Source organism: Petromyzon marinus, chromosome 46, assembly GCF_048934315.1.
Source record: "Petromyzon marinus isolate PM22_M1 ecotype Great Lakes invasive population chromosome 46, UKy_Petmar_22M1.pri1.0, whole genome shotgun sequence".
NCBI lineage: Eukaryota > Metazoa > Chordata > Hyperoartia > Petromyzontiformes > Petromyzontidae > Petromyzon > Petromyzon marinus.
The window spans coordinates 9547226-9557500 of record NC_133712.1 but is presented as its reverse complement, the minus strand read 5'-3'; positions in this window follow the sequence as shown (position 1 = coordinate 9557500).

Sequence of the window (10275 nt, the reverse complement as noted above, 5' to 3'; positions counted from 1 at the left end):
AGGTGTTAGTGAGACACGTGGTAGTGAGACAAGTGGTAGTGAGACACGTGTTAGTGAGACACGTAGTAGTAGAGACACGTGTTAGTGAGACACGTGGTAGTGAGACAAGTGTTAGTGAGACACGTGGTAGTAGAGACAAGTGGTAGTAGAGACGTGTTGGCTTTGCTCGTGCTGAGTTGGCTTCGTGTGCATTTGCACATCAACACCGCGGCACGCTCGATCCACTGCTGGATGAGAGGCCCCCGTCGACCTCCCATCTACCACACGAGCTGACCCCATCGCCCGCTCGGGGTCATTGTCCGTGCCAGCGTCGTCCCGCGGGACCGCTTCTCTCCTCTGGGGCGCACTCCGTGACCGAGGGTCGACAGCTCGCTCGCTCGGTCGCTCGCTCCGACGGCGTCGTCGTCGTCCGACTCAACACTCTCGAACAGAGCATTGGGACCAAACACCCTCACGCAGGATCCTCCTGGAAAGCGTCTCGAGAGTCAACGAGGGCCTTTATATGGGGTAAATCGTTCACCGTTATCGCGGTCGTCATTATCATTATTCGTGGTCGTGTTGACATTGATCTCCCCGCAGTGTGACAGACGATTCGATTTTCTTTAAAATTCCCTCGAGTTTGTTTCGACAACTTCGCTGTGCAATTTCCATGATTCTCGCGATTGTTTTGTTGTTGTTGTTGTGTGGGTGTCTGTTCGCCTTGCTTAGGCTGGCCTGTCTTGAACTGTATCAGTTGTCGCTTCTTGACCCATGCTATCCTTGAGAGAGAGAGAGACGTGAGCTCCACGTGGCTTCTCAAATCGCACCCAGTAGACGCTTACAACTTGTGATTTTATTTGTATAAATATGCACTCAAAAAGGGCTGGGAAGGTAACACGTGGCACACAAACACAGCCGCGTTCAAGCGCACAAAACAGCACGTTCAGAAAACCATTGCTCTTGTATCTGGGCCAGTACATTTCGGGCTGAAGGTTGACTGCCTTCCACTCACAGCGCACGGGGTCGGTCGAACGCACCGGGGACCGCTGCAGCTCCTCGATGTGTTTCACTCAACGCACGCACGCGCTGCCCCATCAAGGCCGACAGAAGGCGGCCCCCGGGTACGTTTGTGGCACTCACTGATTTGCAGTGACACACTTTTGGAAGTTATCCGCCAGAGCCGACTTGAGCTGCATACGATGCGTGTGTGTGCGTGTGTTGTTTTTGTTGTTGTTGTTGTTGTTTGTGCAGATTTCTCTTTGTTGCCATTCCCGCGTCGTTCACTCGTCCCGGTCTCTCGAGCTCCCGCTCTGGTCAAACAACAACAACAAAAGTTCAACGTGAACTCAACACGTGCGCGTACGTCAGATTGCCCGGGCCCGTCAACGTGCATTGTGGTCCTTCATTGCCGTGCCAGGAAACGGGCAATGCCTCGGATAGACCCGACAGGAGATGCTTCCTCCAGATACTTAATTACCAGCCGTGGAGCTGTCCGGGCCTGAGCTTCTGAAAGTTATACAGCCACAACCCGCTGGGGGACGTATCGAGAAAATACTCCATGTGATATGAATAATATTAAGTACTGCATATGCCTGTACGCTACGGTGTGTGTGTATACGCTGCATAAGTAACACTTTGTTTTTTTTCAATAGAGCACGCATGCACACCGAAGGCGTTATGCGAACGCACGGATACAGCCGCAACCACAAGGCCAGTAACGAGCAGGTGTTTCATCACGCGGGCAGGTATTGCCGTGCGGAACCCTATTATAATACTGGGTGGGGTGGTTATTAGCGAGTCAATTTAACAACGCATTTCATAGGGACGGCTACGCATGAGGCGCATCTATATAATTACCGGGCGAGTGCATTAAAGGCTGTATCGGACATCCAAATGCATCCTTGATGCATGCGGGGGAAATATTGCAATTATGGGGCTTTATATAGCTCCATCGTCGGTGTAGCGTGGGGCCACGACCGTGATTGAAATGGACACACACACGCGTCCGTGTGTATGTGTGTGTGTGTGGCACACGGTCCGTGAGAGGGACTTATCCCACTTTAGAGTCAGGCCAATCAAATGTTGCCGTTTTACAACCGGGGCGACCCTATGTGGGCATCCTTCAGAAAGCATATAAAAGCCCATAGAGCGTGCATACGCCTTTTTAGTTTAAGTGGCACTCCCGCAAACATTTTTTTTTCAGCTCACATCCACCCCCCCCCCACCACCATCCATACGGTTAATGTTCCTGCAGACGTAGGGCTCATGAGAACTGGTAAGTTTGGTGGTCGAATAAGACAAAATAAAGAACGCATATATATATATTTTTAGATATATATAATAAATGCTGGGTTCTAATCGTCGCGTTCGGCAAATGAAGTGGGACCCGGTCACACGTGGCTGGGACGTGTTAGTTTATATTATAGCGGCCGCTTTTGCTCCTGTAATTAAAGACGTGGCGGGCGGTGGGGGGTGGGGAGACGATCTTTCCAGTACATTTCACAATGCTTGGCCCCCTTAGTGCAAAATACGATTTTTGTATGTGTAAAAAAAAGTTTAATATTAAATAACCATAACACTAAAGCGGCTTGCCTTTATGTGAGCAAGCCAGAGTGGTTTGTTAGATGGCGACCATAAAGCATTGCAGTTTATAACCTATAAGGGGATTCAGTCGTGAGCGAGGCCAAGAAAACACATAAAACCCATAGACCATACACGCACCCTATCTCAACCGTACCGGTTAATTTTTTTTAATAGGAGCAATATATATAGAGAGAGAGGGAGTCGTGCTTGAAAGCTATATCCCATATTTGTAAAGGATGTGGGGACTTGGGATGTCTCCCTAAGCATGGGCACTTGATTGCCAATTTAGGCTTGTCACTCTGGCCACGAATTAAGGGGTGTGAAACGCTCAGATGGAAAGCACTGCCGGCCATATGTTTGCTCATTGCACTCGCGAACGCACACACACACACATACATCTACCAAAGCAAAACAAAAAAACGCATTTGTTTTGCCTTTTAAAGACTGCTGGGGCAAGTGCTGTTAGCGAGCACCTATTAAGGCTGGCATGGCGCATTTGCGAGGGGTGGCAGCGTGATCAGCACCACGCCCGGCCGCATTTGTCTCTCCCCATCGCTGATGTGTTTACACACTGCACCAGTGCGTAAGGCTGGGGTTGACCTGGCGTATGCCCAGCCCATGATAAGTTGTGAAACTGCTCACGTGAGCCCGGAATCAAGCTCGCATCATTGAGTTTGTAGTTACGTTGCATTTATATACAAATACAAAAGTCACCCGTGCAGCCTTAACGGACTGTTGAGGCAAGTGCTGTTAGTGAGCAGCGCCTATGAAGGCCGGAACGGCACACGAGAGGGTGGGTGGCCAGATCCACGCAAGAATACAAAAAAAAACAAAGATCCCCCATACAGCCTGTAACAGACTGTAGGGGTAAGTGCTGTTAGCGAGCACCTATGAAGGCCGGAACAGTACACGAGGGGGTGGGTGGCCAGGACCACGCCCGACCGCCTTTGTCTCCTTAGTGGCGATGTTTACACACCGCACCAGGTACTCATTTGAGGCTGAGTCGACCTAGGGGAGGCCCGGGACCGGTTCAGATAATCGTCACTGGTGTTGGCCGTGAGCGGGAATCGAACCCGGGTCGCCAGGTTCATAGCGCAGCGCGCTAACCGCTACACTATCGCTCCCCACAACGCCAGAATACACACACACGCACACAGACACACATGGGAACACACACATACAGAGACACATACGTACACACACGTCTGCCTGGTTTACTTCCTCAGCCAGTACGCAGTGTATCCATTGAATTCCCACGTTGTAATGCATCTACATCGAGAGTCATTGCGAAATTTTGAAAATTAACTTATGAATAAAATGTCTATTTAGCCGTGGGTACTTGGCAAAGGTGTAATTCAAGTTATGCCTCTGGCTTGCCAACACCAATGGACTTGCTTTTGCGATGCCGGTGTCTTTTAACTCCCTCCTTCTACCCAGGGGACGTGCTTTGGTCACGACACCACGGAGACCATCAAAAGCCACGAGTTGACGTTAAAGATCGCAAGCGGTGTCATTTCCTTCGCATGTCGTCGAGAGAACTCGAATGAACATTCTTCTCGTGTCTCGCCCCACAACAAATTGCCTTTTCAACAGCAATTGGCGCAGCAGAGAAGCCCAAGTCAGGACACATAGGGTTGTTTAATCGCTTCCAACGAACGCTAAAACTGACTTCTATTAACATCAATGATGCATGCATTATCTTTTGAAATTGAGGACTTTTTGTAGTTGTTGAAGATTACCGGTGTAATTACAGGTGTCGTCTTTAAAACATTCATCAATTCTATTTCGATTTAAAGCTTTCGTGACTGCAAGGATTCATCTTCTTTGGTTCTTTCGGTAAAGTCACGTAGAATGAGAATAAAATAATAAATTTATAAAATAAAATAACAATAATATTCTCACGACGTTTCGGCCACAACACAAGCGGCCTTCATCAGGTGAAGGGACGAGACTGTCTGGTAGGACAGCGCTGGAGACAGTTTCGTCCCTTCACCTGATGAAGGCCGCTTGTGTTGTGGCCGAAACGTCGTGAGAATATTATTGTGTTATTTTATTTTATCAATTTATTGTTTTATTCTCATTCTACGTGACTTTACCGAAAGAACCAAACAAGATTCATCAATTCTGTTTCGTCTCAATTTCATTCTGGTGTCTTCGTCGAGTTTTTTTTTGTCAACGGCGGATTTGAAGTGATACCGCAGGAATAAGAAGAAGAAGAGGAAGAAGAAGAAAAATAGATATTACTAATAGATAGAATATTAACTTAAAGATGAAACAGGTAAAATGTTTTTAATGCAAGCGTTAAAATAGAATGAAACAACCATACGTGTCCTGGCTTATTTATATCCACCCTGTGTTATGACGTCACTTATGGGGAAGGTGAATGATGACGCGAGCAAGATTCGCGACATTTTAGTTGTCACGAACCTGGGACGTTTGCTGGTTAAGGGGTTTATGCAAACGTGGTCGCCGCTGTCTCGGCTGGATCTCAGCGTTGCATTTACACGGACTCCCCTTACTTACGAACGAGTTAGGTTCCAGAGGTCTGCTCGTAAGTACATTTGTTCGTAAGTCCAACTTTACCCCTGACGATTCCCAAACACGTTGGACGGCGTGTACACGAAACACGGGAAATGGCTTTAAAAAGTTGTATAATATCCTGTATATGCCACTGGTTAGTAATGATCTGCAGATGTAGATGCCGCCACCACACGCCATCTATTGCGCGGCGGTTTAACTTACGACTCTCGGTCCGAACATGCCAACTGGACATACGGACAGGCGTCTTAGCGTCTCTGAAAGTTCGTAAGTCGAGGAGTCAGTGGAATTTGTATTACGAATAGGCGAACTCAAAGACCACCATCATCCCCTGCTGGCTGGACGGTGGCACGACATTAACCAACGTTCCTTTCAGCAACGATTTTCACGATAGCAGCCTGCTCAGGAACAACAACCACAATAATCATGATGTATATCTATGGGACCCTTTTTGGCATTATCAAAATGATGAAAAAACTCAAGAAGAGGTTTAACCCTTTCTGGCAATAAAACAGGTGTAGGCTAATCCGTTTCAAGGGCAATGCATATATTTATCAGAGGCATGAGAATAGGTTTTCCCCTTTTTTATGGCAACAAAACAGGTGTTAAGATTATGAGACCTCCTTTGCCAGTAGCAAGATATAGTAATAGGTTTTTACCCTTTTATCTGGCACTTTGACTGCTTATGTTGTGGTTATTGCAGACATGATCCCTTGTATAAAGGTGTCAGTTTTGGTGCCAGATAAAAGGGTAAAACCCTATTACTAGGTGTGAAGATGTTAAAACACCAAACTGAAACCTTTTACAAGGAATCATGTCTGCATTAACCACAATACTTGTGGTCAGAATGCAAACAAAAAAAACACACTGATAATATTTGTGGCATTGTGTTTGAAACTGATTGGTCCACACAAGAGACAGCTTTCTTTCGAGCCTCGTCTCAAACGGTGTTAGACCAGAGGACGATAAAAATGCACTGCGCCGGTTAATATTCTCCATTTCCTCTTGCCTGCGTTTAGAGCATTTTAGCTGCTCTAAAATGTCCACATGATGAGAAGCCACTCCGTTGAGCTATCACGTGTGGCCAGGTCGCTTCTGAAAGAAAAAGCTACACGGCTCAGTGGGTCTTTACCTGGTAAAATAAATTAAAATTGTCTCGTTTATGTTTTCAAAAATGAACATACATCGCCATGTTGGTCAGTTGGGGGAGTCGTGAGGGTCAAGACCAGTTCAGATATCACTCGCCACTGACGTTAGGCATTGCCGGGGATCGAACTCAGGACTACCAGGATTACAGTGACCGTGAGTGATGCACTGGGCAAGGGCAATTCCAAAAACAGTTTACACTTCACCCCCCCCCCCCCCCCGCCCAAAGTTCCCCTTGGATATCAGGCTTTCTTTTGAAATTCTTTATAACAGAAATGCTCAGAAATTTCGCAACAACAACAAAAAGAGAAAGTTTGAGACCAAATGTCTTTCAGAAGAACTGAACATTCAACAGAATCTGAAAGCCCATGAACGGCAGCGAGCAGATGGAGATGGTTCCATGCGTAAGGCGTGGGTATGGTGAGGGAGAAGACATCCAAGCCTGTCACACTCACACTGGCTGAGGACACACACACACAAACAAAGATCCCCCATATAGCCTTAACAGACTGTAGGGACAAGTGCTGTTAGCGAGCACCTATGAAGGCCGGAACGGTACACGAGGGGGTGGGTGGCCAGCACCACGCCCGACCGCCTTTGTCTCCCTAGTGGCAATGTTTACACATCGCACCAGATACTCATTTGAGGCTGAGTCGACCTAGGGGAGGCCCGGGACCGGTTCAGATAATCGTCACTGGTGTTGACCGTGAGCGGGAATCGAACCCGGGTCGCCAGGTTCATAGCGCAGCGCGCTAACCGCTACACTATCGCTTCCCATACGGGCTGACACACGCACACGGGGTGAGGACACACACACATGGGGTGAGGACACACACACACGGGGTGAGGACACACACACACGGGGTGAGGACACACACACACGGGGTGAGGACACACACACACGGGGTGAGGACACACACACACGGGGTGAGGACACACACACACGGGGTGAGGACACACACACACGGGGTGAGGACACACACACACGGGGTGAGGACACACACACACGGGGTGAGGACACCCACACACGGGGTGAGGACACACAAACACGGGGTGAGGACACACACACAGTGACACACACACGGGGTGAGGACACAACAACCGCCATTTGCCACTAAGTGGCGGTGACGTCACCACGACGCTTGTGCCAGGCCATGTGCACCTTGAGGCCACGTGGAGTGTCGAACGCCCGCTGGCAGGAGGTCACGGGGCAGACCCAGGTGCCATGGGTCGACTGACTGAGATGACTGGCTGATGCACCACCTGTGCCCCCTACTGTGCCAACCTGCTGTGCTTTAGCCACCCTGCGCTCCGCTCGTTGTTGTGAGCGTCGCTCCTCCGCCCTCCGTTGTTGTTGGAGGGCGACTACCTCCAACTGCCCAGTAGCGTCCTTCACGAGCTTCCTCCACAGAGGCCGATCTTGACACCGCTGGTACCAGTCATCGGCAAGTCCACTCAGCTCCACTTCCTCCTGTACCACATCACTCCATCTCTTCTCTAGCCCGTGCCGCGCCCGCTTAGCCCCCTCGATCCGGCCGAACAAAAGCTGTTTCGGCATGCGGTGGCTGGGCATACGGGCTACATGACCCAGCCATCGCAGCCTTGCCCGCCGGAGGAGCTCACCGATGGGACCTTGCCCAGATCTTTCAAGGATTTGTGAGCTCCTCACACAATCCAGTCTGGTTAAACCCAGGATGGATCGTAAGCAGGCCAGCCTAAATGTTTCTAACCGGCGAAGATGTTCCATTGGGGGGGGGGGGGGGGGGGGGCCACGTTTCGCAAGCGTAGAGAAGGGAGGGAATGACCGTGGCCGAGAAGACCTGAAGCTTAGTGCGGAGCGACAGACCAGGTAGCTTCCACACAGCGTTACGGAACCGATGAAAAGATATTGCCGCTCGACTGATTCGGAGTGAGGACACACACACGGGCTGACACACACACACACACACGGGGTGGCTCTGTATGCGTGGTGTGCTGCTACCACCTTGTGTTGAACTTGAAAGTAGCACCGACACTCTCCGAGATAAAATTTTAATGAAAACCTGACGCTTTTTTTTGGCGAGCGCGTGAACGTGTGACCGCATTTACACCTCCCGTAGCTTCATCGACCATGAGCCCAGACCAGATCTTGCACGTGTCGTTAATTCTGTGGCATCGCTTTAGCGGTTCCGATTTCTGTATGTGGCCAATGAACAGTGAATCGCCTGATGACCGTTTTGAAATGGATGAGTCGTCAAATGATTCACTCGTGTCGCCCCTACATAAACACATGGATATGGACCACACAAGCTCCGCTAACGTAGGTGGTGGTACCAATTGTTTAACTATGGCCAATGGGATCAATGCGTAAAGTTGATTTCCGTCACTTTACATGGCTGCCTGTAGCCCAGCACTGCGGAGGCAGCAGCAAGGGTTGGTGGACCACGCACAGATGTTCTTTAAACTCTCTTCCCGTGGGCGTCGAGGAGGCGCCGTACCCAGGCTCGCCAGGAGAAGGCGGTACATCAAATGTGGACTCCACCTTTTACACCTGTACGGGATCGAGTGTTTCCCCCTCGCACGTGTCGATTTTCTCCGGGCGCTCCGGTTTCTTCCCACATGTGACACTCATCCTTAATTGGTCGATAACACCTTGATGCATCAAGAACCGCAGAGGTTGGGCAATTGTTGCCGCCGGTTCACTGCGTCGGCCGCGGCAGCTGCTACTGCTGCTGCTGCCGACGACTTCCTGTTCGTCTGCGAGTCGTTGTCGTTCGACAAGTGGGAGGCTGATGCAGCTCGGGCGAGCTCCGGGCACAGATGGTGTCGCGCACTCCATTGGAGCATCACGGACGTTCTGGCGGGTGGGTGAGCTTATCCACCGTATCACGGACCGCGGCACTGGAATCTCGTGAATGAAAGGATGCAGGGAGGGAGAAAAGAAAGTCAACGTATATTTGGTTTCTGGGGTATTGCTGTTTGTTTGATTACGAAAATAATGATATTAATACAACGTTAAAGAGTTAAGACGCGGCTCATGTTGGTACCGCGGCCATGCACGCAGCAGCAGCAGCAGCAGCTCGTCAGCCATCTAATTAATTTAACCGATTTCCCACCGTATCGACGGCTTTCGTCAATTTAACACGTTGCTTTACAAAACGTCAACATTTGTTGTCAGCACACGAGCGAGGAGCATTACATGTCCCAAGGATTGCCAACTATGCCCTGAGATTACTTATTTTTAGGAATAATTTCATGAATCATCAAGCCCCACGGGATGGTGTTTGAGTAATGAATGCGCCCCATTGATGCGAGTTCAATTCCCCAACTCCGAAACCAAATTATAAATGTCTCCAAATCTCGAGATGATCTCCCCTAGGTCAACTCGGATGGAAATTCACACTGAATAACAAGTGCTCTGTGGGACTATTTGCACCTATCACGTTTGACGATAGGTGCAAATGATTGTTTCTCGTCGAGACTTTTAATTTGAAGGGGGAAAAATTACTCGACATTTGTCGACATATATTTTAAGTAAAATACGAAAAGTTCACAACAAAAACTGGAAGAGATGTTAAGCCTGCAAAATGATACATGGAATTTCATCTTGATAACGTCAATCTGCTAAATGCGTCAATCTGCTAAATGCAGATTGACGTTATCCCCCCCTCCCTCCCTAAGCCTAAAAATGGTCAAAATCACTCAACTTAAACATTAAAATTCTAAATTTTGATTTAAAGCTTTCGTGACTGCAGTAATTCATATTCTTAGCTATTTCGGTAAAGTCACGTTGAAGGGAAACAATAAAATATATATAATATAACACAAACGGTCATCATCAGATGACCTGATGACGCCCGTTTGTGTTATGGTCGAAACGTCGTGAGAATTTTTGTTTTATATATATTTTATTGTTTCCCTTCAACGTGACTTTACCGAAAGAGCTAAGAATATTAAAATTCGAGTATTTTTGCCCCATGTTATTTACGATTAAAGCACAGATATGGGTGGGACATTTCCGGCTACAGGAGAAAACTGCACAATACAAAA